Consider the following 27,896-nt stretch of genomic DNA (forward strand, 5'->3'; position numbering starts at 1 on the left):
GGGGGTGGGGGGGGAGAAACTTAAAGAAATAGACACAAAATAAGTTGGCATAGTAAATGCTTTAGAAATTCATAGGTTTTCCATTTTTGAAACTTTTGATTACCCTAACTTTAATTGATTCTTTTCACCTTTCAATTAAGAAATAATAAATCATGGTAGTGGCGGGGAGGAAAGAGGAGAGAATGGGAGAAATAGAATTAAACTTTATACAGGGGGAGACTGAAGTCCTGAGCCCATTTATCTCGAAAGTAGTCCTCTGAACTACTGTACTCAAAGTGTGTGGGGGAGAGAGAGAAAGAAAATACGATTCAGGGACACACTTGTCAGAGGAATAGTCATTAATATGCGAAACCCAGCATTAAACTGTTCGGGCTTCAAGGTAAATGATGGGTGCATACTCTATTGCAGGAAAGCTTCATTTCCTGTGACTGTTCATCATTCATCATTTGGACCCAGAAAAGGAATCTTCTACCAATCTTTGAAGACTCCAGGGTCTTGGTGTCTTTTTCCCCCCACCATCCCTTACATTTCAAACAAGCTGTACTTAAATGAAGGAAAATTTTTCTGTGCCATATACTATTTAAATACTTGATATGTACTAAACATTATCAGCATCCTGTTTTTAAACTTGGGCAAATGAGGCAAAGGTTAAAAGTGGGTAAGTGGGAGAGGCAAGGCCTAAGCTCATGCATCTGGGATCCATCCAGGCTCTGCTCTCAAGCACCCACAACACTGCCTTCCAATAAATGGTGGTTCAATAACCAACAGCAGTGAATCTAATGCAAAGGAAGTCTTATTCCACAGTCTGCTGCTTCAGACCTCTGCCTAGTCCAACGTGGCAAAGATTCCCCAGTAAGCCCTGGTTACTAATTTGTGTGTTAGTCTCTGAATCTCTTCCACCTTTACTGACATCTGTTTTAATGTTCTTCCAGTAGCTTCAGAAGCAACTTGCATTTTTTTTTTTTTTTTTGTTGTTGTTGTTTTAAGGAATAGAACCTAAAATCTGTATTGGGGTCTTTATTAGTAATCCTTTTAAAAATGCTTATCTTGAAAGCATCTTAAAGAACTTCATTTGGAAATTATCAGCTGATGTCATCAACCCATCTGGTCTTAGTTCCTGTATCACATAAAAGATAAACGGTTCACTCTAACGTTATTAGAGATTTTAATTAATTTACAAATCTTCACCCATGCCAGCATGAAAAAGAGACATTTCATGGTCTTTTCTCTCTACACCTTTGCTTTTAGCTTTTATGTTAAGTTTAGATCTAGTCCTAGTTTCTCGTCTGTGTGTGTCCAAAGACAGGTGGCTTTAAAAGCACCAAGTAAAAGCAGAACTAGGTTAATTGTCTTATCTAAAATGCATTATGGATGCTATGATAATCCCCACAAAACTACACCGACTGCATAATCTGATCAAAGACACAAATACAGAGCTTTTTCAAATACTCAGCTACCCAGAATTAGACAAAGGGACCAGTGCAGTTAATCCTAGCTGTCATAGTCATCTTTGATTAAAACACAGCATATGCCCTTCAGCACTGAGCACTGTCAGAGGTTATTTCAGGACTGTGCCTGATCGAATAGTATTTTATTGAGGGTTAGCATGGCTGAGTAGGGAAAGAGGCCTGGATGTGTAACTCTAAGAGTCTGCTGTTCCTAAGCTTTACCTTCTGTCTTGGTGAACTTTCAGTCCCTTAGCCTCCCTTAACCATGGCTTCCTTAGCTGTAAAGTCAGGATGCTAATACTAGCCCCCCTACCCCTTCTGGCTGCAAGGGTAGTTACACAGCTCCATTAAAACACCACAGGTAAAGAGTGCTTTGCAAATTATTTAGCATCAACCAAAGTTATCACCGAGTCATGTGGGGAAGATGGAGTTAAACCAAACCCACATTCTTTAATGTAGCTTAACTATTCCATGATAAACTGCTGCACATTTGTACAGCTTCTAGGGTATTTTGTATGTTAGAACAATATTTATGAGTTCATTTCAAAGCCTTCTAATTTCAGTTAGAGTTGGTGGAAAGTGTACACTTTAAAATTTCTCCATGAACCATTTATTGCACAAATATAAACTTTATTTTAAAATTTTTAAAAAGAGGAAGGACTTAATTGGTAAGGACTGCCTAACTATATATTTTGTGTTGCTTCTATAAATATATTTTTCATAAAGCTGGCAGTTGATAACTTATTACAAAAGTTTTACTTCTGACCAACTGCTCATGTATTAGATCTTCAGATGTCTCTCCCCAAAGTCTTATGAAACTCCTTCCAACTTGAAAATTCTGTCTGGGTTAAGTCATTTGGTAGCTAAGTTATAAGATATATGTATTTAATCTCTCTTTTGGGCTAAACATTTAGCTAATAATTGTCAGAAAGGTTTTGACATTAAAAATTTATGACTCAAATAAAACTTCTCTGCAGAAGTTCAGGTACTGATATATAAGCTATAAAATGGACACTTCTGGAAGATGGCCAATTTTAAAGACATAAAAATTGTCACTCTGGGTCAGACCAGAAGTCCAGTCCCCACCAGACCTGATGTCTGACAACAGCATCCAAACATAACCTGTTCCAGGGAGCCTGTGTGAGGATGCAGCTGAAGGTCAATTAGGGATGTTGTCTGGATGTTTCCTGGAGGAGCCACGGGCCAGGCTTGGCCTCCAATGTTCTTGAATACACAACTCAGATTCTAGACCACGTGGGTATTTGAGCACATGAACTCTATTTTCTCATTATCCTCTGGGCAAAGACACTCAATTGTCCTTCGTTTGAACTAAAACTATCTCCTTCTACCTTAAAGAGATGTCTTTTCTTTGCAGCACTCTGGGATTTGGTGAGGGAGTCTGACTTCGCTCTACTCACTTCCCCTTAGGCTCTCCTGTCCTAATGTTTTTGCTCTTTATCTGAATCCACACCATCCTCTTAATCATTTTTGTTGCCCTACTCAACCTCTTTTAGTGAATATGCAGAGAGAGAAAGAGAGAGCATGCGCACTGGGTCACACTTAAGGGTTTCTACTTGAAATAAAATAGAAACTTGGCTGAAATCCAAGAATTTTAGTAAAGTCACTAGGCATATAAAATTCCAGGCAAATGAACCATCAATGAACCTTCCAGCCTTTATATTAGGTACAAATTATGTTACCTATAAGCAATAATGTATCTGGTATCTGTGAAGTTGGTATATGTGGATATATACAATGGAGAAAGCAAGAAGACAGACCAATGGAGGGAGCAAGGCCATTATGTAAAAAATAATACATTCTTAACTTCCTTTAGGATTAGCTATGGACCACCAAGCTTAACCCAACAACGTCTACGATCATTGTTCATGATGTCAATAATGTCAAAGTTTTATTAAAATAATTTTCCAGAATACAACAGGGCAGATTAAAAGAAAACAGCCAATTACTTTCATGACAAAAGGAAAGTATATCCTACAACATTTATGAAGATGAACACCTGGGAAGGCTGTGAGGGTCCAATATCTCGACCCCAAGAACATTTATAGCAGAAGGCTTAGCACCTAGAGATGTTTTGCTATGATGATCTTATCAACAGCCAAATGAATGAAGGGCAAAAAAGACGAACAGGTGCTTAAGAAGATTTAGTTCTGTGAGCGTCTGGTAACATATAAAACAAGTCAAAATCCACACAAAATTTCAAAGCAAGGTCCCACTATTTCCTAGAAAAATCACCAAATGTTACATAAGCACTTGAAATGTTTCATAAATGAGCAAAAGGGTTTCATTATTTAGGATGAATTAAAGTTCACTTTTGTATGGTTTAAGGAAGCAAAGGAAGTTTGCTGTGGAAAAGGTAAGCAAGGAGCAGTCATTTACTTAAGAGACATTAAATAAAATATTTTCAAGCACTTCAAATACAACAACATTACTGATATATCAACAATGGGCTAATTATAAATAACTTGAGAATTCCTATTAAGCAGGAATGTTCCTGACCACTGGCAATTAAGTATGGTGTTACCATATTCAACGACAATGGGAAATCTCCTTCCAGGCGAAGAGAAAGGCCAGAAGGGAAGGCATGGAACTCCCTGGGCCACCTCAGGAGCGAGAAGTAGACTGAAGAAACGAAACTCCCCAGCCACAAGAAAAAGGTGGGGCTCATAAACTAAGCCCTCAGCCTTCAAAATGAATGAGGACCACATCTGGGTGCAGAGCCGAGTCATACCTAAAAAGTAATTTTTCTGTCCCTGCTCCAAATTCTCTGCATTTTTCTTCTTTTCTTTTTTCTTTCTTTCTCTCTTTCTTTCTTTCTTTCTTCCTTTTTTTAATAAAGAGATTAACACTGAAGAATCAGATGGAAAAACTAGAAACGAAAAAAAATATGGCAAATTTGCAGAAACAGCAGCTGCAGGACTGAACAACACAGCTTCCGAGAAGTGAGACTGGTACAAAATGTTGCTCATTAATGACAATGTCCACGCTGGGATCAGCAGGGCCACTGCTTCCCTTCGTCCTCTCTCAGAGACACCAACATCTCAGGACCTTGCTGTGTGCTCAGTACGACCTTATGCTAGATGCCTGGAACACAGAGATATCCACCACCAACCCTGCCTTCCGTGCACCAGAGTCTAGAATGTACTTTCTGGTCAGGACTTTCCCCATCTCCTTCTCTTGTCCACCCCTCATCATCTTGTGGATGCTGCACAGAAGGAGGTCAATGAGGAGGAAATTTCAAAATGAAAACAAGGAATACTCAAGGTTTCAAAAAATAAGCCATAGTAGGGAAAAAATAAAAAGATAAGGAGAAAAGGTGTAAGCACATTAAGTGAATACCTTGCGTAACAGCTGACTTCTTAGGAATTGATCAGAAACAATGAAGAGAAAACACCTAGGGTCTAGAGATAGAAAATGTGTGTGGGTACCAAAGTACTGCTGTATTCCAAGAGGCAGAATTTCCTCCCTACCCAGGAGTTCATGCTACATCATGAGTTCGTTCATCCAGCCACCTAGCCATGTGTCTGTTATTCCTTCAACTATCTATCGACACTCTGTTGGATCCCAGGCAATGCACAGATTCTAGGATAAAGTGCATTTTAAAAACGATTAATTAACTAATTAATTAAAAGCAGCAAGGTGTCTGTCTTTATGGGACTTGCTCTTTACTAGAGGGGGGAAAGATACCAGTTAAGTGACCACACAAATACAGAAATTCTAAACTGATTAAAGTTACATTTAACAGTCCAGGACACTACAGAGCAGGGTGATGGCCCAGCAGGAGGAACTGGGGAAGGCATCTGTTTGAGGAAATAACAGAGGGACAGGCAGTGCCTGGAGGGTTGAAAAGGAGGGGAGGGCGGTGTTAGATGAACTGGAGAGTCAGAGAGCATTCTCATCATAAGAGACCTGGTTTTTGCAGCATGTGAAGGGAGGCTGTCTGTCCTGTAAACAGCAGGAGTCAGAGAGTAGATATTAGATGTGTTTTAAACAGTAGAGAGCAAGTCCAGGTATATGCCTTCAAACCATATTTTGAGTTTGTGTATATATGTGTGTCTGTGTATGAATGTGTTTCCATGGATGTGACATTAATCCTTACAGAGGCATCAAGTACCTCTAGAAAGATACAAAAGGCAGTGCTAATAGAGACTGCTTTTGAGAAGAGAAACTACAGCTGGGAGAATAGAGACTTCCCTGTCACTATACTGGGGGCTGAATAGGAGGGGAAAGAGGTCAGCTGCTGTAAGAAGTTTCCTCTGAATTAAAAGATGCACAGGGCCGAGGTGGTTGGGGAGTATGGAGAAGGGGATCCATTCATATATGAAGGGACCAGAGACATTCCTGTTGATTTTTGGAGGCTTCACCATGAAGAGAACTTCAAAGTGCAGGGACAGATTTCTAGGTTGCAAAAGCAGCCCAGGACCCGGAAAGCTGACATTCCAGCCAAAGAAGGTTGTAGAATACAAACAGAACCAACCACACCAGGTTTAAGATAACGGAAAGAGCTTGATAGCATCTATTTGCACCCCACTTGGATGTACCTTGAAAGACAGCTGAGGGGAGAGCTGAGAAACTTTGTCCAAAGTGCTACTTTCAACAGCTTTTACCATCTGGGTTAGAAAAGACCCAAATAAGCAAAATACATGGCCCAGTAAATGCAGGCACAGGACTGTAAAAGAGGAGTGAGGAGATCAGTTTGCCAGGTCAGCAAGTCACAGGGAGGCTGAATGATGGGGCTGCAAACCTCAGGCAAAGCAGTTTTGGGCACAGGGTGGGGGAAATGTAGTGAAAGAGTCTCATTTTTTTCTCTCTGGTTAATTTTTTTTTTTTTCAGATATACCACTTCAATCAAAGCTTGACAATTATGAAACGTGTCAGCTGATAGTGAGAATTCATCAAATGTGCCATAAATGACAAGAAATGAGAACCTGAATCCTGAAATTGGATGGGCTTCAAAAGTCCCTGACAATCACTGCCATAAATCACCCAGGCACCATCAATCTTTGGCTAGGAGGCTTTGCAGACAGTAAAAAAAGGAAGACAAGACCCATGCAGAAAATGGGTGCCCCTCTCTGGATGGGAAAGGGTGGTGCTCTTCTGAAGGGTTTCCTGCTTTACAGAGGTTGGGGCTAGTGACACTGCAGTTATGGTAAGTAATGCCACCCACCACTGTCACCAAAGTGAAAAGGTAGATGTTTCCACCTGTAAGGGCAAGAGACACGGGGGCTAATGGCAAGGCCTACCATCTTCTTGGGGACCACACAAATGCTACTGAGAAAATTCTAGTTGACTGGCTCACAAAAAATACACACACTCCTTTGCCCACAGCTGCGAAAAAGTACTAAAACTTCAGCATCTATTTCATTAGAAGTCCCGAGCTGACAGCCTTATTATTTTTTATTTATGTAAAGTTAACAGCATGCTATTTCTTGATAAAGGTAAAAAAAAATGTCACGATCTCTAGGCTCTTTTTTCCTTTCCTCTAGTTGTTTCTTCCATGCAAGCACTCATAACCCACCTCTTTCTTAGGTATGGGTTTTTAATATACACTCTTAAATTTTCAAAAGTGCAAAATGAACTTTTGAGATCTCTCCTTGAGTCAGTAGTCAATACATTCATCATCATAATCATTAATAGTCTGACCCATGACAGGCCATTAGGGAACAATGAGGGGCAGTAGTTAAGTTGACTTTCATTTGATTTCCAGCTCTGCCATGGATGCTATGTTGGAGTTGGAGCAAGCCCCTTAATTGGTTTTTGTTTCTTTCATCTTCCCAAAAGGGGGAAAAAAAAAATGTCAGCTACTACAGACAACAGTCAGTTGCTGACTCACTAAATTGTTCAGGCCATGTCCAGCACCTTCAAACAAATCCATTGGCCATACATTCTGGACAGTGTCTTTTCCAAGCCCTACACTGAGACACACAGAAATCAGGGTCTTCCAAGGCATCAGATTGTCCAGGGTAATGACCCAATGCACAGCACAGGAATCACAGTCACCAAAAAGGCACCGGGAGAGAATGGGTCATAAACTGTCTGCTAATGATAATCTTTTAAGAAAGAAACTGTAAGCACTACTCAGTGTTTTGAAAGAAACTCAAGTACACAGGAGTCAGACTCAAGCTCAAATCTTCCCTTCCATCTTCACCTCTCTGTCTCTCTTGCCCTACTCAAAGTATGACTTCCATGATCCATTTACATAAAACATAGGTTCAAAAAGCAAACCTATTCCTTTTTGACCACACAAGGTTTGTGCTGAGCTGTAACTTTCCTGGAAGCACTTGCCACTGCCCTCTGAGTTCTTAGCAATTGTCTGGGGAAAACTTTTGCACCATCATCACATTCTGTGTCCCCATATCCATGCAAAATATTCCATCTCCAATTACCCGTATTTAGTCCAAAAGAATTCACAGTGCCTGAACAGCACTGTATTTCCCACCCATTGAAACATCACTGACCAACCCAGCAAAATGGCAAGGGCTGGATTTGCAAGGGTTCCCCAGTCCCCTTCATGGTTATCTGGGGAATACCTTTTTTGAGTGCAATCTCAGAATTTACAGCTATCAACAATGTGCAATTACCGATACATATTAGCTACACTGCTTGATGCTTAAGCATATTTTTCCAATAATAGAAATGCTGCAGTTTCTAAATGAATTACAGTGGGAATTAATGGTTGCCAAAATGAGTTTTCATCTACAAGTGAAAGTTTTACAACTAATTATGTGCTGTGATGGGGAGAACAGGAGGGAGAGTTGTGGCCCCAACCACCAAAGGCCCTTGGGACAAGGACAACATCTAAAGCAATGAAAACTTACAACACTGGACAGATGGTGAAGGGGCCAGTGCTTGGGCACCTGCAGCAGCCGCTGCCTTCCCAGAGCTACCAACGCTTCACTGGTGGCCCAGGGCTATGTCAGAGAAAGGGCAGGGATGCATCTGGCCTCTAGAAAAATAAATTCTTTATAAAACCATACTTCCAGGTTAATTGGGAGACTAGCAGATATCTCCATAAAATTGATGCATGAAACAATTCTCAATGGGGGGCTGGGGCTGTAGCTCAGGGGCAGAGCGCTAGCCTAGCATGTGTGAGGCACTGGGTTTGATCCTTAGCACCATATGAAAACAAACAAATAAAATAAAGGCATGCTGTCCATCTACAACTATAAAAAAAAAATCTAAAAAAAAAAGAATTCCCAATGGATATTCTAACATGCTTCATTCACCAGACACTGTGCTTTGTCCGCCCCCACCAGAGTATAGAAATCTGCCTGCTCCATTTTTGTGGGTATCTGAAACCCTGGTGTTGTCCAGTTTTTCCAAATGAAATGAATGCATATGTTTATATACATGTTTATACACATGTACACATATGTATGTATGTTTGTGTACATATGTATGTACATGTGTATGTGTATATGTGTGTGTGTGTGTGTGTGTGTGTGTGTCTGGTTAATTGTTGATGAATGGAGGAACTACAAAACTGGAAAAACTAAAATAAAAAAATAAGCCATAATATGATATGTCAAGAGTTTTGTAATGTTTTGAACAACCAATAAAAAAAAAATAAGCCATAAAGCTGTGTGTTATAAAATAAGATATACTCACTGAAATAAATGTCAATATACATTTAAAATCAAAACATTTTATTGCTATTGCCTAGCCATATAGACACTATGTCCTAGGAAATATAAAAACAATGATACACACTCCATTTGCGAGTCTAAAATAAGAAATTTTAAAGATATATTTACATTTAAAGATTTGACATTGAGGAAGATTAAAAAAGTAAAACAAATAATCTTCTTTTAAGCCATGACCTTTACAGATAATATGTGGTTTGAAATGTGGAATGATGAAGAGCTGGACCCAAAGCCTGGCTCCCTTAACACATAAACCATGAGACCACTGCCACTTCTCCAAGAGCCAGTGTCCCCACCTCACAAGCGAGAACTGGAGAGTGCTGAGAACCTACGTTGCATTATGTGGCACCAAGTAAACACTGAATATACCATAGTGATTGCTCATCTGCTTGTGAACTTGACCTGGGCACCGTAAGCCAAGCAGCCATGGGCAGTGCACCTCAGGCAAACCAGTGTGCCCCGGAGAGCGTCGTCATCTCCCTCCGCCCACTGTGGTTCTCTCATCCACTTCTATCGACAAATGCCACTTGGCACTAGCTTCAGGGGCAGACTGCAGCTCTCAGAGTGGAGGCAACTCACTCGCACATTCCTTATTGATTTTGAGCACAAATATTTCCCACGAGTATTTGCTGTCTCCCAGGTAAAAATTACAAGTCAACCCAAACTCTTGAAATATATTATTTGAATTTTACCAGAGAGTTTATGCCTCACAAAATGTGGGTGGCCTAAATTCTGCATACTGCCAAGATGTAAGGACAATATTTATCCAGAAAATTCCCAGGGATGTTCTCTCATGAAAGTTGCAAGGTAGCTAGCTCTCAATCTGATAATGACTAGATTTATAACCTCACTTTTCTCTCCGAGACTCTTCAAGCACGTTCCTTCTTCTACCACCTTCAAATAAAATAACCACAGAGTGGCTGAGCCAGGTGATTTTGTGAGAAAGGTTTTCATCTACTCTTTGTTTTCCCATACCAAAAAATAAAATAAAACAAAAAGCTACGGATAGGAAAGTGAACCTGGGCAGAACAGACACAAGATGCTGAAAGAGGAGAAAATGGAGAAAGAAAACACTAGAATGACAAATAAATAATAGAGTTCTGAAAAGAAAAGTGTGTGTAGCTCATAAACAATAATTAAGCCACGCAGGAACACGTAATCTTATCAGGAAGATCCTCACCTAGGTCCCAGGTCTGTAGTTTAGACAGAGAAATTAAAGGGTTCTTAAGGTCTTGGTTTCTGCTTCTAGAAAGTGAATTTCTCTTTCCTCCTCTCCCTCTACGGAAGTAAAGGGAAGAGGAGATGAAAACACTAAAGAACGGAACCAAAGGAATACCTGCCTCACTTTCACTTGTTTTCAAAGATTCTTCAAGGTCATCAAGTACCTCCCCCAAAATATGCACCCAAGGAGGGAAGATGCAGAGTCTCTGGGTGAGGATAAGCCTCCTCAGTGGTACAGAGCATGAGGGCAACTGCAAGGTTCAGGAGTGTCAGGGATGGATGGCCATGACCTGAAAACTGTCCCGCAGTCTAGAGGGGGCGAAGGGGGGAGGAAACAGCTGCTCCTCGACTCCAGCTAGTGACTGGTGACTAAGAATAGGTGTGTTGGAGTTGCTACCAGTTCTCATTTTTTCATTCATTTTTTTAAGAAAAAAAAATTATACATTTTTCTCCATGTTAAAAAAAAATCAGTTGAGAGTCAGCAACTAATTAAAAATTAAGACTTTTGGGCCAATAAAACCCCTTGGTGAGCAGCTGTCAGCTGTTTGCTGCGCACACCTCCTTGCTTCCTCCAGGTGTAAATGAGGTTATTTTTCACACACACCCCCTCCAGTCCCAAAAGAGATGGATGGTAAAGGTCTCAGCTAAGGTTAAATTTCAACATGTTCTCCGACACTTCCCATGGTTGATTCAGAGGTGTCCTGAAGATGACTGTTCAATTTTCAAAAAATGCTACCAGCTGGTTGATGTCTTATCAGTAGTTCTAAATGGATCATGATGAGAGTATTTACACCACAGAAACTGGCAACACTTCAAATCAGGGCTGTTCCCCAAGCCTATAACCAACCATAAAGCATTTACCACACACCACTGGTCTTGATGGTCTACATAAGATGCTACAGGCTTCAAGCAACTGGCTGAGTAACTATATTGTGAATAAAATAAGGCACTAAATTAAATGCAATACCTACATTAAATTCAGCAAGTAATCCAGTTCCCTTTAATGCAGGGATCCACAATGTGTAGTCCCTGACAGGCAATAGCAGCAACTCCTGGGAACATTTTAGAAATGCATACTCTCATACCCCCAAGACTTAGTGAACCAGAAGTTTCAAAGTGAGGCCCAGGAGTCTGTGTTCCATAAAGCCCTCCAGGGGATTCTGATGTACACTAATGTCTGAGAACCATTGCTGTAGGACAATAAATTTTTTCAGGGTCTGTGCTAATTTTTATGTCTCTCTTATAATCTGGTATCTTTAAAATCCTATCAAAGCCTCACGACATCTTTCACAAGAGAGTAAGAATTTAACATTTAAACTAAACTGAAATTTTATCCCCAGGTATATAGTTTAATTAATAGATAACCAGGCATCAGGTGTAAAATTTGCTCTCAAGCGGAAAATTCTATGCACACTTCTCCCCACTTCAGCCTCTTTAATTATGAAGTATATCACTTAGAAAAACGCAGCACAATTTCAGTTTGTACTTTGTTACAATGAAGTCCAAGGAAGGGGTCGCTCCCTACCTGGCTATGGAGAGTCCTACCAGAGGTTAAGTAGCCCTAGGTATTTCTGCCCACTGCAATTCAAATACCTGTCCACTCCACGTTCTCAGGCCAGTCTACATATTTGTAAAGTCTGGCCACTGTAGCGTGTGAGCTTGAGACTCTGGCATTCAGGATTGTCCTAATCCTTTGCTATTTGTGAATTCAGTAATTTTTTCCTGTTGTCCAGTGCTCTGAAGTCTTTTATCACATAAGGGAATGTGAAGATAGTGTTGGTAATAATCTGTACAAACACCAGGTCCTCTGTCAAGAACACTATTAAAACATATATTCAGGTTCAGGCCATAACTTCTGTCTCTAGCTATTAGTAAAGATTCAGTTAATGAAAAAAGTTTGTGTATCAACTAGCTCAGTGATAAAGAGTATATCTAATGTGCAACAGGCCAATGGTTCAATCCCTGGCCCCATTTAAAAAAAAAAAAAAAAAAACAATAATAAGTTTATATATTATTAATTTCCAAGTCAAGTCCAGTTTCTATAATGCTATGCATAATGGATATATTACAAAATCCATACCCAGGGTACAGACAGCAGTTAAATAAAAATATCACTATGTAATATTAATAGTTTATAAATAGGGTGGAGAGAAGCTAAAGGATTAATTGGAAATAGAAGGCAACTAAGAACAAAAATAATACAAATAATAAGGCAAGAGGAGAGGAAAGCTACATCCAGGTAAGATTTATTAAACATCCAGTCTAGGAAAGACTCAAATTACTCAGAAGGTAGCTCCCTATATGTACAATGTACTGGGTTTCTGTTTTAAAGTACATTTTTTTAAAAGGCGAATCCTTATGTGCTCATTAACTCTTGATACAGTTTCTGGAAGTGACCTTGTTTAATTTCAAATCCCTCTTGACTCTTGCTGTGGGTGATTCTGAGATAATCCCAGAAAGGTACCATCATTTTTTAAAAAGCAGCTTTGTGTCAGGGACACGTTTCCTTGGTTACCAGAATCACTAGCACATGTGCCATTTCAAACACTTCCTTCCTTCCAGCTCCCACAAGACCATGTCTCAGGAAGCTGTGCAAAGTCTCCTCAAAGAGAGAATTGATAAGGCCTATAACACTCTTGAGTTCTGGGATGGGGACGACTAGTCTGAGATGGTAATTTAAGACCCAGAGACAACAGCAGCCCTGACGATGATTGAAATCACACAACATGCTTGTGACAGTGGCTTGGCCTCACTCCCACTCCTGAAGTCACAGAGCTCCTGATGACCTGAAGCATCTGGAATCTAAGTGGCTCGTGGAAAAATCCCCACCTGCTACTCTCCTGATCCAGCTATGACCCTAGGCTGCTGTGACATCATGATGACTACCAATCCAAATGGGACTGTGGACAGGGACCTCCTGATTCCACCCTTGCCACAGGCTGCAGAGGTAGGGGAAATAATTACCCCTACGTCCAAAGCATGTGGTCATGGTGTTCCTCTTAGAATGCAGGGAGTGACACTCGTCACTGGAAGCACAGAGATTCAGCTGCCACCAGAAAAGCAGCAAGACAAACCAGCTCCCATAGGTGCTAGCAGCAAAAGGTATGTTTTTAATTTAAAAGCTAAATTGGAAATTATAAACTGTACCACATGTGCTGGGGAGCATAGTTTCTGACAAAACATTAAGTATCATATCACAGTGTTAAAAAAAGGATCTTAACAGAAACAGAGCAGCGGTTAGGTTTCTTGGAAAGGAAAGAGAAAGTGAAAAGAAAGTGGACCTGTTTTGAATACCAGCCCTGGGCAGGTTAGAGCAATGCTGAGACTTTTCACCCGCAGTGCAACTTAATCCTCAAACTACCCTGCGGTGCATGTGGGCACCCTCACTAGCAAACATGAGGCTTGAAACTCAAAAGTACCCAGCCACTCTCCAGAACAAGAGAAGAGAAGAGCTGAGATTCAAACCCAGGTCTGGCCCGGATCAGTGGCACATGCCTTAGTGCCAGCTAACTGGGAAACTAAAGCAGGAGGATCACTTGGAGCCTAGGAGTTCTAAACCAGCCTGAACAACACAGTGAGACCCCCATCTCAAGAAAATAATAACAATTTTAAAAAAAAAAGTGTTGAAAAATTAGTATACTTTACAAAACCACACAATTGGAATCTACCACAAACCCACTTACACAAACCCAATAACACAGTTACACGGCTATTTTAAGTCTTAAAAATAAAGCTGCCTTCTTTAAGTTCAACATTTTAAAACCAGGATGTAATCCTTATCATTACTTTCTAATTGAGAATATTTAGAGGACTAAATAGAAACAAAAGGATTTCAAAAACAAACATTCTCCCCAGAAGTCGGATGATTTATTTTAGATGTAACGCCTATGAATTAATTTCAATACACACAAACATCCAATATAACATCTCTAAGCTCAAAATAGTCATTGTTTCCCAGTGGTATGCTTAAAAAAGGCAGCTTCCTTGGAAACACAGGTTTCTTCCACCATTTAGCTACGGGAATGACCATGACCGAAATCTAAATCAAACATTTCTTCAATCCATAAATATTCCATTTAGATTTCTTCCAAGTTTAAAAAAAAAAAAAAAAAAAGTTGGCATGCTGGCTCCTTTAGGAATTTCCTACATTTAGGATGAGAAATTAGAGTTTGCAAATTTAGATTAGAACCCATTCTGTCACCTGTGTGACCTGTGGTGATATTTTAGTCATCTCTTCCACTATTGCAATCTGGGTGTTGGCTCTATCTCATTAAACCTCAAAGACAGAAACACTCCTGTGCAATGACCCTTCTGCTATGGTGCCTCATGCCTTCCATTCATACAGATTCTTAAGATCACAGTACCACCAAAAAAAAAAAAAAAGTTAAAAACAAAAAGAATTATAAAAATTTAAAATAAATACATCTTTGTAAAGGTGAAGATCTCAAGTTTTATGATATCATCCGATTCTGAACAGTGGAAGTGTTTATGCTTTATATACATATATTTATATATTTTAATATATAGAGGGTTAGATATGCCTTGATCATTTATTTGCTGATTCTTCATTTCACTCCAACATTAAACCCATATTTTATTTCAACATAACCAAAATGTGCAATGTAAAGACCTCCAACTGGTAATATCAAGTCAAAATGCCAAAAAAAAATGAGAATTTTTTGAAGAAAATGCTGAGGAACTGTTTTCACTGAACAAGGAAACAGGCACCAAGGAGCCACATGAATGATGGATGGAGGTGGAAGGGCCTGCAAGTCTGCTCAGCTGATCTGGTAAGATGGGCCACTTACTAAGCAGGCCTGATGATTTCTTCCAAGAATAGATAAACAAACAAGCACATCAACAAAACAAAACCACTACAGCAGAAAGGCAGAAAACAGCACTTCCACTAAGGCCATATGAACATTTTCACCCTGAATCTTCATTCTAAAGTGAGGCTACACTTCAAAAATTCTATGGAAGCCAACAACAACTCAAAAAAAAAAAAAAAAAAAAAAATCCTGGAAGGTTAAAGCTGTTGTGTAATGAAGAGGCTTTCTTGCTCATAAGAATCTCAAATAAGAAGTGGAAAGACCCAAAGTTTGACTTCTGGAACTTTCACTCTCATTATGGTGAGAAATCTTATTTGGGGTGTGTGTGTGTGTGTGTGTGTGTGTGTGTGTGTGTGTTTAAACAAATTGCTCTACAGTTCCATAAAAACCTGCTGGCCTAATTAGTAGTCCTCAAACTGTGATTCATGCTAACCCCTATTTCAACTGTCTTCCTACAAGTGTCATTGTTCCCCAGAAGTAGGAATCCCCAAGGGTATTTAAAGTGATGTAGGATGTGGGAAACAATCTTTCTGTAACTCTTTGTGTTACCTTAGGAGGAGATTCTAGGCATATCTGTTTGGGTTCCTGTTTCTTTGGGTGCTAGGGATGCACCCCAGGGCCCTGTGATTGCTGAGCACCACTACTGGGCTCTACCGCAGCTACTTGCTTGGGTTCCTGATTATTCCAAACATCCTTCCTTTCCTTACCTTCTTCTCTCTGTTTTCACCCTGATTCAATAAATTGGACAGCAAACCTACAGGGCCATGACATGTTTGACTCTTATCAGTTTAAGTTTCCCTTGTGTTTCCTTCAAGAACACCATGCCAAAGCATGACCAGGCAGATAACAGTGATGTGCTTCCAGATTCAGGACCATAGAGACACAGGTCCAAAGTTCATCTCATTCCACCCCCAGCAGCTTCTAAGAAGGCACTTCCCACTCTTCCCTGGCTCTATTAGTTGTATCTCTTCCATCAAAAAACAAACTCCCCGGGGCAAGGAATTGTCTTTCCCAGGCCCCCTTAGGGCATGAGCTCAAGGTCTAAGAAAAAGTCTGTGAATGAAATGAACTGTCTCTTTTGAGTGAGAAATGGTAGCAACTGTTCAGAACACTTCTGCCACTGAATTTCCAGCCCTTGGGTCACTGTAGACTCAGACCTAATCAAAGAGACAGGTTCATTTTCTAAGCCATGAGCACCCCCCATCTGTCTGCTTCTGCAGATGTTATTGTAGGGTGTACAATTTTCATGCAAACCAAGCATTTTCAGTAGAAGGAATTAAGAAAGGTACATTCACAAGTTGCTGCAAGTGTTCAAAATACAAAGTCACTTTTAAATATTACCTGATTTTAAACAAATGTTTTACAAATTTTGTTTTATTAAAAAAAAAAAAAAGATTATCTTCAACAAATTAAAAAAATGGCCCAAAGTATCTATATGGGGCATTCTACAATTTGACCATTTAAAAGGAGTCCTCAGGGGTGCATGGGTGCAAAAGCTCAGAACTTTCTCCTTAAGCTAAGCATCAGAAAGCTGACAGGTACAACTTTAGAGTCCAGACTTTGAAACTATACAGGCCTGGTCTCCCATTCCTACATATAACCAGTATGACTTGAACAAATTATGTCTGCACCTAATTCATCCGTTCAAAATCCAGCACCTAGCCTTTGTGAGACACCTTTTCAAGCTCAAGAGATAGAGCAGGAACAAAACAGATAAGCTCCCTACAATAGGGACAGGATGATAAAGAGTCCCTATCTCAAAGAGATATTAGAGGAATTCTAGACCAAGCATTACAGCTCTGTGAAGCTCTCAGCACAGTGTCTGGCACATGACTCATATTCCTTGATGAATAGTAGCTCCTATTCAAAGCAGGGAATGTCAATTCACACAAGGCAAAGAAAGCATGCTAAAATTAATTAATTAATTGATTGATTAATTAATTAATTTTCAAGGAGAATGTCACCTCTGTCACCTTGCTAAGCCCAGAACTGGGTCAGGAGACCCTGCAAGCTATATGAATGAGGCAGGCTTCCCCAACTCTCCCCCACCCCACTCCCCCACTCCATCCTTACTGTTTGCCCTGGTGCAGAAGGTTCGGGGATACCACATAGCTTTTGGTGCTTAAAGCCCAAGGAGGGATTCCAGAGCTCTTCTAACTGTGGTTCTTGCCCCAAAGAGCATCAAGAAGTCAGCAGCACAGGAGCTCAGTCACCAGGGGGCTTGCTCAAATGCACCCTGCTCTTCAAGTCCAGTGTGGCTCAGACTTGCCATTCCTCCTGCTAGGCATGCCTTTCCTTGCTCTCCTTGCCCTGATACACAGAATACTACTCATTCTTAAAGACCAAATTCCTGAAGTCAAAGATGAACAGTTGGTCTCACTCACTTCTGCCTCTGAACGCTCCATCTATTGAATTCATCTCACTTGCTCTCCATCCCTTCAGTCTCTAGGAACATATGCCTAACACTGAGTTTAGGACACTTGGCATATCACAAATATTTCTCTCATTCCCTTATTCAGAAATCACTGAGCACTAACTCTATGGCCCACTGTGTTCTAATATGTGGGTACATGGCCACAAAACCAGTAGCCCCAAATGTGTGCTCTCTGGAACCTCCACCCTAGTGGGGAATTGCTCCTCACCTCTTTCCCCACCACTGTTTGCATCAGATGGGTCTAACTGCATTCAACAAGGATTCCAGGAACAAGTAGCATCTGAGTGAGGCTTGTTTTCATGAATGAATAAATCACCTTCACTTTTCAGTCTTTGAAGTGTGGAGCAAAACAAATGCCTAAAGTCATTAAGGTCACCACAAAGTTCTACCTCCTACACCACCGCCTTGGAGACTGGGCATCCAGTCTTTAAAACAAGAAGACACTTTATCCACCAAAGATCAAGCTTAATGCCTCCAAGGCACAGGGAGGAATTACTTCCTAGGAAAGAGATCTACTAAGCTGAGATAAACCACACTCACAAAGCCCCATCCAGATCTTTCTCCATGACATGTCCAGCAACTGATTCCATTTAATATGACTTTTTTCCTCACACTGATTTCCTTTGGCTCCTTTATGTGGTCCACCTGCATCTCATAAGCCCTATATATTCACACATACTTTTTTTTTTTAATCTTGGGGGGCTTTTATTTATTTTTATGTGGTGCTGAGGATCAAACCCAATGCCTCACACATGCAAGGCAAGTGCTCAACCACTGAGCTACACCCCAGCCCCTACTCATACATACTTAAAAATGCACCTCGCTGCTCCCACACAAGTATGTATATTTTTCTTCCAACTCCATTGCAAGATCCATAAATAAAACTCCCTGTAGTAGCAACACTTCACCAAACATGAGTACACAGTAGGCACTCAATAAGTGCTCTTTACATTTCATTTCTAGGAAAAGCTTATACTTCAGCTATTGGGGGAAGGGGATCCCAAAACTATGCCAAAAAGCAGGTAAAAGTTTAACTCACGTCCAGAAAGAGTGAAACAAAATTTCCAAGAAGAAAAACCTTCCAAAGAACAAACAAGACTGGCCATGTGGATTCCATGATCTCATTTTTTTTTTCTAATCTGTTAAAAGTCAGTATATGCCTTTTTACATCTGTTCATTGTGTAGAGTTGCAAACCTAAATGGTCTTTCAAAAATTCTGCTTCGCCAGTCTCTCCTTCTAACCTTTAAATAATTGCAATTAAAGATCAAGGTCACCATGAAGACTGAAAGACTGAAATAAATAGATCGTCTCTCATTTAGTTAACATTTTTCTGTACCCTTATTCTGCATCAGCCACTAGGCAAAGTTTTGTGTGGTTTTGCTTAATATTAAAGTAGCCCCATGAAGCTGGTTCCTCTATTAATACCATTTTAATAGCTGATAAAACGGACAGAGAGGGTTAGTCACACAACACAGATACTAAGCCTGGGGCCAGAAGTCTATAGCCTGAGGGTCAAACCCAGTCACTGAATGTTTTTGCAAGCAAACATAGTCAAGTTCATTTGTTTACACATCATCTGTGGCTGCTCTGCAGGGTAAAAGCAGAGCTGAGTCGTTTGGACAGAGGTCCTAGGGCAAAGCCTAAAATATTTACTATTTGGCACTTAACAGAAAAAGTTCGCCAACCTCTAGTCCATGCTACACTGGCAAAATAAAATGCATTAGCAACCTTCTCAAAGGCCCAGTTGTATCATATACAAAGTACAGAACTTGCAATGAAATAAGTTTCCTAATGACCTTAAAAACCTAAAGTGGGGACAGTCCCCAGGAGCATCTACCTTCTGTTTCTGAATTATAAGCTGAGCCTGGCATTAGTGAATGCCTCACTACTCTAACTCCCATTTAGAAATAAATATACTCAGGATATTAGAACTATTTATTGCTTTTGAAGCCAGATTTAAAATTAGGTAGTCAGTGTAGTTAGGTAAATCGGGTCTAATATTGAGTGAAATCTAAAATGGAGGCCATGTTGAGAATGAATTTCCGGAAAAGTTGAGCAACTCTTGGAATGTTAATGAAGCCCAGGAAATAGCCCCCAATACATCTGAAGATAGCCCATCCCAAAGAAATGTTAATGAAGCCCAGGAAACAGCCCCCATCAGATTTGAAGACAGCCCATCCCAAAGAAATGTTAATGAACAGCAAACTTGACTCGAGGTGCCCAGATTACTTCTTTGGCCCACCTGTATCCCAACCCTTGGGACCTTCCAACCTACATGCCATCACTGAAAGAACTATAAAAAGGGGAAACAACCGCACTTCCACGGATTCCACCTCTTGGGTCCCCTTCTTCCTCCGGGAGAAGTCTTTTCTGCTGTCCTTTAATAAACTTATAATTTCTACTCTGACCTTGCCTCGGCATGCTTCTCTGGTGTTATTCTTCAACACTGGGGAAACAAGGACTTGTGACCGGTCAACAGCGGTAACACTTTCAGATTTGTTTGGTAATAAAGAAACTGCCCCATCAGTCAAACAGCAATGGAAGATTTATCAATTTCCTATGCAAAGTATTCTATTCAGACCTAAACAAACTCAAGGAAGAAAAGCACAAGTTGGACATAAAGGACAGATGGGACAGGAGCAGTGGTGTGAAGCCTTCTTCACACAAGCTCTGAAACCACTCAGAGTGAGGTGCAGAGAGACTCCACATTATCCCCAAATGTGCAATCACAGCATGTGCATAAAACAGAGTGTGGTTTTGCATTGCTTGGGATGAACCTGCAATGTAACTTTGCTCAGAACCTAATTTATCACCTTTTTCCCTTTAACAATCGGACTCTTCTCCTGTGTTTTCCATCTGTGAATGTCACCAAGACTGGAAGCCTCCATCACCCTCTCTCCTCCAACCCACCATATGTAACATGTATCTGAGTTCTTGCACCAAAAATTTTCTTCTCAATTTCTGCAACCTTTAAGCTGTGACCCCATTTGCCCTAAATGTGGTTTTTTTTTTTTTTGGTTTGTTTGTTTGTTTGTTTCCTGACCTAACCAGAGTCCTGATGTCCCATGGCTTCCTGCTCCACTACCTAGTAGGTCACAGGGTATCTTCCAGGGCTCTGTCTAGTTTCCCATTCACACACTTCCATGGATCTTCACATGTTAAGGAAAAGTCATGACCTTGCAATTTCAATGAGCAATAGACAGATAAAGCTTGGTAACTATTCATGCTTCAGGCCCATGGTGGGTAAGGGCAGGCCTGCTGGGGAGCTCAAAGCCATGCCCAGATCACAGCAGTTCACACTGTTAAGCCGTCTTCCAGGACAGGTCAGCTCTGTGCAATCCACCAGTCCACAAGCATTCGCTCACTGTGTCTCCCAGGGAAGAACCGGTGTGACCACTGTGCCAAGGAGGTCACAGAGATGAGACAGGCTTGGGAACTGGCCAGGGTGCTGCAGGGAGTTAAGTGCTGGGGCAGGAACTCAAGCCATGGAAGGACTGCAGAGGCCACATTCCACACCACTTCCTCTCTGCCTCTGCAGACGGGGGAAGTCCTTAATCCTCTGTGTTCCTCTGAAGTGACTTTTAGAAAATTAAACCTAGAAATACATTTATATACTTCCCTTCCAAAATTGAAAACTCCTGGAGGGTAGTGGTCTAGTTTTATTAATCTGTAAACCTCACAAATACCCAGCCTGGTACCCAGCTGGAGCTAAATGAAGAACAAAGGGATATTCCCCTCCTCCAGGAAGTACAATGGGGGAATGAAAAAGTAAAGATCGCTCAGAAAATCCATCAACAGAATACCCCCAAGAGGTCTTTCTTTGTGGTTTGTTTATATCCCAACATATATCCACCAGGACTTCCTGAAAATAATTTTGAAGAAACAAAGACCATGAAAAATTAGCTGCCAGATTTGGAATGGTGTGTTTCTGCGGAGGAGGGGTACAAACTAAAAGAGCGGCCACATAGAGCGACCAGATTTCCTAAGGAGAGTAATTCATTTCACTCCAAAACTGGGAGAAAAAGCAGTGGACCTCAGCCCTGGCTGCACATCAGAATTGCCTGCGGAGATATGATAAATCCTCATGACCAGGCCAATCTCAGAGGGACTAAATCCGACTCTCTGGGGGTGGACCCAGGCATCTGTGTTTTATAAAGCTCTCCAGGTGGTTCCAATATGCAGGTGAGGTAAGAACAGCTGGCAGAAAGGGAGTTGCCTTGGAATGAGAGCTCCATAAATGACTCCCGTGACCTTAAGCAAGACCCCAAAAGGACCCTTCCTGGCTATACAACCTCAGCCCAGTTTCCGGCCTTGTAACAGATAACAGTATTTAACCCTCATTGGGTTATTTTAAGCACAGAATGAGGATACATGGAAGTTCTTAGAACAATGCCCAGCACATAGATGGACTCAATAAATGCCAGCTATTCTCATCACCAAAGGTACGCTGCTTGACAATAAGTACTTCACAAGCTGAGGACTAAATAAAGCACTCGATATACAAAGCGCTTAATAAATGGCAGTCTTGTACAATTATTTTCCCATTCACAATAACCTCTGAATAACTGACTTAACTGGGGGGACTTTAAAAATGGAGAACCCCAGCCTCTCCCCACCCAACACTCACCCTCCGCCATCAGATAAAATAATTGTACCTGGGTGCCCTGGATTTCTCTTTGCTAAATCTGTCAGCCCTAGACTCCCCTGTCATTTAAGTTTTGGCTAAAATTAAGAAAGGCAATCGAATCCATGGAGGCGCCAAAGATAAAAAATAAAAAATAAAAATCAGTACACAGGGCCTTGACAATTTCATTCCCTGAAAGCCAAAAGACATGTTATTGCAACTCACAAGCAAGTAGCCAACTCTCCTACACAGGGCAAGTCCATGCATTGTTCCCATGAACAAAACACAGGAGGAAACTATTCAAAGGCTGAGAGTAAGAGGGGAGAAAGCTCTCCTAAACTGACCTCTCTATTTCACAGTCACTTGGCGGATACATAAATCAAGTGAGTGGCAGATTGGAACAGAAGGTCCTGCATCCTGGAGAACACGCTCCAACCATCCCACAAGGCAAAAGCTCAGCTATAAATTATTTACCCCTATAAGGGATGGGCTGCCAAACCCAAAGCCACGTTATAAGCTTTGAGAGTCCTATGTCATACAGGTCTCTAAGGCATCCCTGGTTTGTTTGTTTGTTTGTTTGTTTGTTTTTGTTGTTGTTGTTGTTTTGTTTTGTTTTAACCCTCCCTTTTCAAGGGGAGCTAAGTTTATTTTACCCTTTAAACATATTTTTTTCTATCCCATCAGAAGCAAAGTAGGGAGGAAAAAAAAAAAAAAAAAGACCTATCAGAAAACGACTTTCTTGAAACCCATTTCACAAGATATTTATTTTGAATTCCTGGAACAAAATCCTTGGGGAAATGTTAAATTCTGAACTATGTCTACTGTAATATTGGTGTACGTGTACGGAACTAAAGATTTAAAACACTACTGAAGACACTAAGAAGCATTAAGAGCCAGCAAATCAGCTGGTTCTGTAAGAGTTGAATTAAATCAGTCACTAGATTGTTCACTGATTATCACAAACAGCAAAAGCGCTCCTACAAAGGCATGTTTTCCAGTTCGCTTGGCTAATCCCTTCTGAACAAGGATCCAAGGAATGAATATTATTTATCCAATGGCAAGCTGCACAAATTAATCACACCCAAGCACCATGCTGGCAGTCAAACACAATCTATAAAATAATTGCAGACTATCACCCGAAACCAATAACAAGAACTAAAGCTCTGCTCTACTACCCCCACCTAAGAAAGAAAGAAAGAAAGAAAGAAAGAAAGAAAGAAAGAAAGAAAGAAAGAAAGAAAGAAAGAAAGAAAGAAAGTCCAAATTATTAAAGGTTTGAAATGGCACCACTCATTTATAGCCAACTAGCAGGTCCCAAGAAAATATTTTTTTAAAGAAGAGAAAACTAGTAATGTAAAAGATAATTTTTAACAGAACATAAAAGGGCACACGGGTATACCATTCATCAATCTGTGCAAAATTCACATTAAAATCTAAATTGTAATGAGCACATGGTAGTTTACTTGGCTCAGCACATCCTGGTCACCTAAGTGGGTTTGATACAATCCGATTATTTTTTTCTATCAACAGTACCACCTAACTCATTTGACTATACAAGCAGGCAGCAGATGCAGATAGCAACCCACAGGACCCAGAAGGAAGCGGCTGGCAAAGTTCCAACTTCAAAAGGTGGCTAAAAATACACGGAAAAGAGATAGCACAAAGCGAAAGGGGGCCAGGAGGACAAGAAATGCCCCATTCATGATGCCCCGCATCCCTGGCGCAGCCCATTTGAATGGTGCTCTTATGAGGTTGCCAGCTTTGAAAGTTAAAAAAAAAAGGAGAAAAATATGTGTAACTTAAGTCGGAAAGAAGGGAGGTCTCACAGAGGAAGAGCTTGCCAATGAGGCTTCATCTTCACAGGGTAGAGCTTTTTCTTTCTCTCTGGCCACTGGACCTGCAGGTCAGCAAGCATGCAGACCAGCTTAACAAGAGGCAAGTGAAAGGCAAGAACTGGGCTCTTCAGGAGGAGGTGAGCTTTTCTGTCATTCAGGGTCAAGACCAATGCCACATACCCATTCGCCTCCAGGTAAAATGACATTTTGCTGCCCGCAGGTGCAGAACACCACCAATTTTGTGGAGGAAAGGAACTAAATACAGGAAGAGGCAGAAGAGAGTGAGACAAGAGTCTGCCTCTGCTGCTACTGTCAGGCTTGGAAAGGACATTTTTTTTGCTCCGATTCTGTTTGAACAGGTGACCTCAGGCAAGAAAATAAATTTGAAATACTGGTAACCCTGAAAGGGAAAGAGGCACCTGGCAGCAGCCTGTATGCACACTTCATGTCTTGTTTCATTTTAGCCTCACCAAAACCGTGCGTTACCTTTGTTTACCCAAATGTGACTTTGTTTTACCCTGAAGGAAACAGGCATGGCCTAGACTTCCCAATGCCTAACTCCAAAGACTCTGTGTTCTTTCCAGGGGTCAGCAGACTTTTCTGTAAAGGCCCAGACAGTGAACATTCCAGGCTTTCTGGGGCCATATGGTTGATATCAGTTAAAACTACTAACTCTGCCATCGCAGTCGGAGAGCAGCCAGAGATGATATGCAAATGAATGAGCGTGGCTGGGTTCCAATAAAACTTTATTTATGGACACTGACATTTGAATTTCATATAATTTTCACATGCTACAGAATACTAGTCTTCTTTTGATTTTTTTTAATAATTTAAAAATGTGACCACCTGCTGGGCATGTTTGATACATGCCTGTAATCCCAGTGACTCAGGAGACTGAGGCAGGAGGATCTCAAGTTCAAGGGCAGTCTCAGCAACTTAGCAAAGTCCTCTCTCAAAACAATAACAAAAAAAAAGTGGGGGGGGGGGGGCTGGAAGTGCAGCCCAATAGTAGAGTTTGCCTGGGTCCAATCTCTGGGAACAAACAAAAACACATGAAAGCCATCTCAGCCTTTGGACCATATAAAACATGGTGATCCAAAATTCAGTTTACAATTCCAGTTCTACATCATTCATCAATAATAGCTTTAATTTTTCTAATTTAATTTTTCTAATTTTCAGGGTGGGCAAAGAAAGAAGGACATTCCACAGTCCTAGGAATTAGATGAGAAAATGCAGAGTATGGTAGAGATGTATCCTGTGTCATTTGATGTTGTTTAAACCACACTCTCACTTCACTATGACTATTTTCTCCATCATGTCACGCAGAAAAAAATACAAGAAAAAAAGAATCCGTACTATGTATATTATCTGAGAAAGGATAATCTGTGTCTTAATTAAATTCAGTCTACATTTTCACATACCATTTAGGAATTCTTTTTTTCTTTCTTTTCTTTTTTTGTTTTTTAATTTCTGAACATTCCTATAAATTCATTCTGGGCACAACTCCCTCTCAGTTATTCCAGAGGTAACAGGGGGTTGGACTGAATAAAGCCAGTTTGCTATTTGTTTGTCTGTTTGTTTGTTTTAAATCACAAAAGTTGGGGAGGGTTTGATTGGCAGGAAAAAACACAAAATAAAGAAAGGCCACCCTGGCAGGGTATCAGTGAGATACATGGCATTACAAACATCCTTCCAAGTTAGCAATGACAGGCGGATTTCCTAATTTTAGAGAGTAGAGTTAACTCACCAACTAATCAATGTATTTTCTCCCATGATTTTTCCTAAACACAGGGTGCTGCCTAGTTGCTGTAAGTAAACCCAGTCAGCTATAAACACTATACTAACAGCATCAGTAAGATCAATCATGCACTAAATTGGTCCTGAAAATATACTGTCTCTTCTGGCTTCATTTCTCCACATGGCTGGCCTACTGTTTTCTGCTATACATTCCCAGCACAAAGTGTGACCACACTGTGAAGTCAGATGAGGCCTTGCCATTGGCCTTTGGAAAGTGGGTTATCATGCTGATCACTTCCTACAGAGCAAAGATACCTGAGGGTGTGTCTTTCTAAGAGTCAAATGCAGTGCTGAGGGTAAATGATGGACCACACTCCAATGATGAGGGTCTTCACCCTCTCCTTGTCTTTCTCCATGAAGGTCATATGTGAATCATATCAATTAACCCTTACTGATTCCCAACCTTTAATAATAGGATTGGGCATTGCTAGCATAGCTTAATAATATCACTTCTTAGATCTCAAGGGGTTAAGATATCATGAAACATTGAAAAGTAGGCAATATGGTGGATTCATATCCCTTGTCAATCAGCTTGAGCGATTTGAGGAAAGACTGTCCAAGAAAATCCTCAGGACACTACTTACGGTCCAATTTTTTTTTTTCAATCTTTGCACTTTTTTCCCCAATCAATAGGTTGGGATGACAAGATATAGAGAAAGATATTGCTTTTATTTTTGTGTCTGCCATCCTATTTCTTTTAAGTTACTTGTATTTCTATCACTTTTCTCATTCCAGTCCTAACCCCAGAAAATTCAGCAAGAATGTCAAATGAACTCAAAACTGCTGGGAGAATTTTACATACTTTCAAGACAACTGGGCTAATATTGGCATCACATCACAGGATGAGTTGTGCGAGGTCACGGAATGAGCTCCTAGCCTGAGAGATTAAAAATATAAATAAAAAAATGAATAAATTTTTTAAAAATATATATTTAAACCCTGTTTAAAACTCACTTCTCCAAAAGAAGTTCCAGGCCAAATGATTCCTGTTTTGTTTTGGAACATTTCAAATGATGTTCCAAGCAGTTTAGGTTCAGTGGATGAGGTGAGTAATGAAAGTTAAGAACAAGAAGCAAACATTATTAAACAGCCTCTATTTAAGATGGAGAAGGTCCATCTGTCTGTAATGAAGGCAACACAAGGGCTTAAAAATAATCTTCCTTCCAGGGTACAGAAGCTTCAGGGCCAGGGCACCTCCTTTGTGTGTTTGGAATCTGAGGAATTTGACAATTCCTGGACTGCTGCAGTTTGGGGGGCTCTTTATTCAAATGGGGGATACATGGGGCCAGCTGCCACTCTTGACCTTGATAAGGCTGTGTATCCGGGCCTCTGCCAGGCTGCGCTGGCCTCACCGTGGTCAGGTGGAGAGGGAGAAATTCTGATTTCTGGAAGCCCGACACATCCTAATAGTGTTTCCTACGCAGCCTGTAAAACAAGTGTGATGTAACAAGAGTGGAAGGCTCTGGCTGGAAAGTGGTCACACTCCAGCTATCACAGGAGGTCCCGAGTGTCACTGAGAAGTCCTGGCAGCATGCAGGCCCATCCTGAGCCCTTGTGTGGTCTGGCTTGAAGTCTGGGATGGTCTCCCGTCTCCCTCCAGTGCTGAGAAGAGGGACGTTTCCGTCAGGCCAAAGTCACTCTGGGGAGCTTCCCGTGGCACGCTGCCACTCACGTCAATGACAGCCACTTCATGCCTCCATATCGCTTTCTGCTCAGCTCAAGGAGACTTCATTCTTTCTTAACAACATGAGGATCTATCCGTGGCCCAGGGAAGAAGAATCAGCTCAGGGACAAAATACCATTTTCCACATTTCTCTCTCAATGCCTTCATTTCAGAATAATTTTTTAACAGGTCTTTTCAAGAGATGGGCACTTATAAAAATCAACTCGAGAGCTGGAGGCAGTGAGGCTCTTTCTTCCTTCAGGCTGCTTTCAAGGACTTCTGAATAAAGGAAGAGAAGCATGGCTGTTTTCCCTGTGCAAATACTCAAGACAGTTCAACTTATTTGGTCCTCACACCAACCCTAGAAGGGTACTACCACTGCC

The 27,896-nt window shown here is 40.8% G+C and overlaps 1 protein-coding gene and 1 long non-coding RNA gene across 2 annotated transcripts in view; both read right to left on the minus strand.

The window, feature by feature from the left end:
- The window catches only part of LOC125616527, a 37,544-nt gene extending 12,642 nt beyond the window's left edge, over positions 1-24,902 (minus strand). The window contains exons 1-2 of the long non-coding RNA XR_007347168.1: positions 15,798-24,902; positions 1-7,635 (exon numbers count right to left, since the gene is read on the minus strand). The exon at positions 1-7,635 is cut by the window's left edge and continues 12,642 nt beyond it. This is a non-coding gene — a long non-coding RNA (uncharacterized LOC125616527). The remainder of the gene's footprint in view (positions 7,636-15,797) is intronic.
- Positions 1-27,896, minus strand: part of Ext1 (exostosin glycosyltransferase 1) — a 265,489-nt gene that overhangs the window by 184,209 nt on the left and 53,384 nt on the right. The gene's annotated exons all lie outside the window — the stretch shown is intronic.

Source organism: Marmota marmota, unplaced genomic scaffold (assembly GCF_001458135.2).
Source record: "Marmota marmota marmota unplaced genomic scaffold, marMar, whole genome shotgun sequence".
Classification (NCBI taxonomy): Eukaryota; Metazoa; Chordata; class Mammalia; order Rodentia; family Sciuridae; genus Marmota; species Marmota marmota.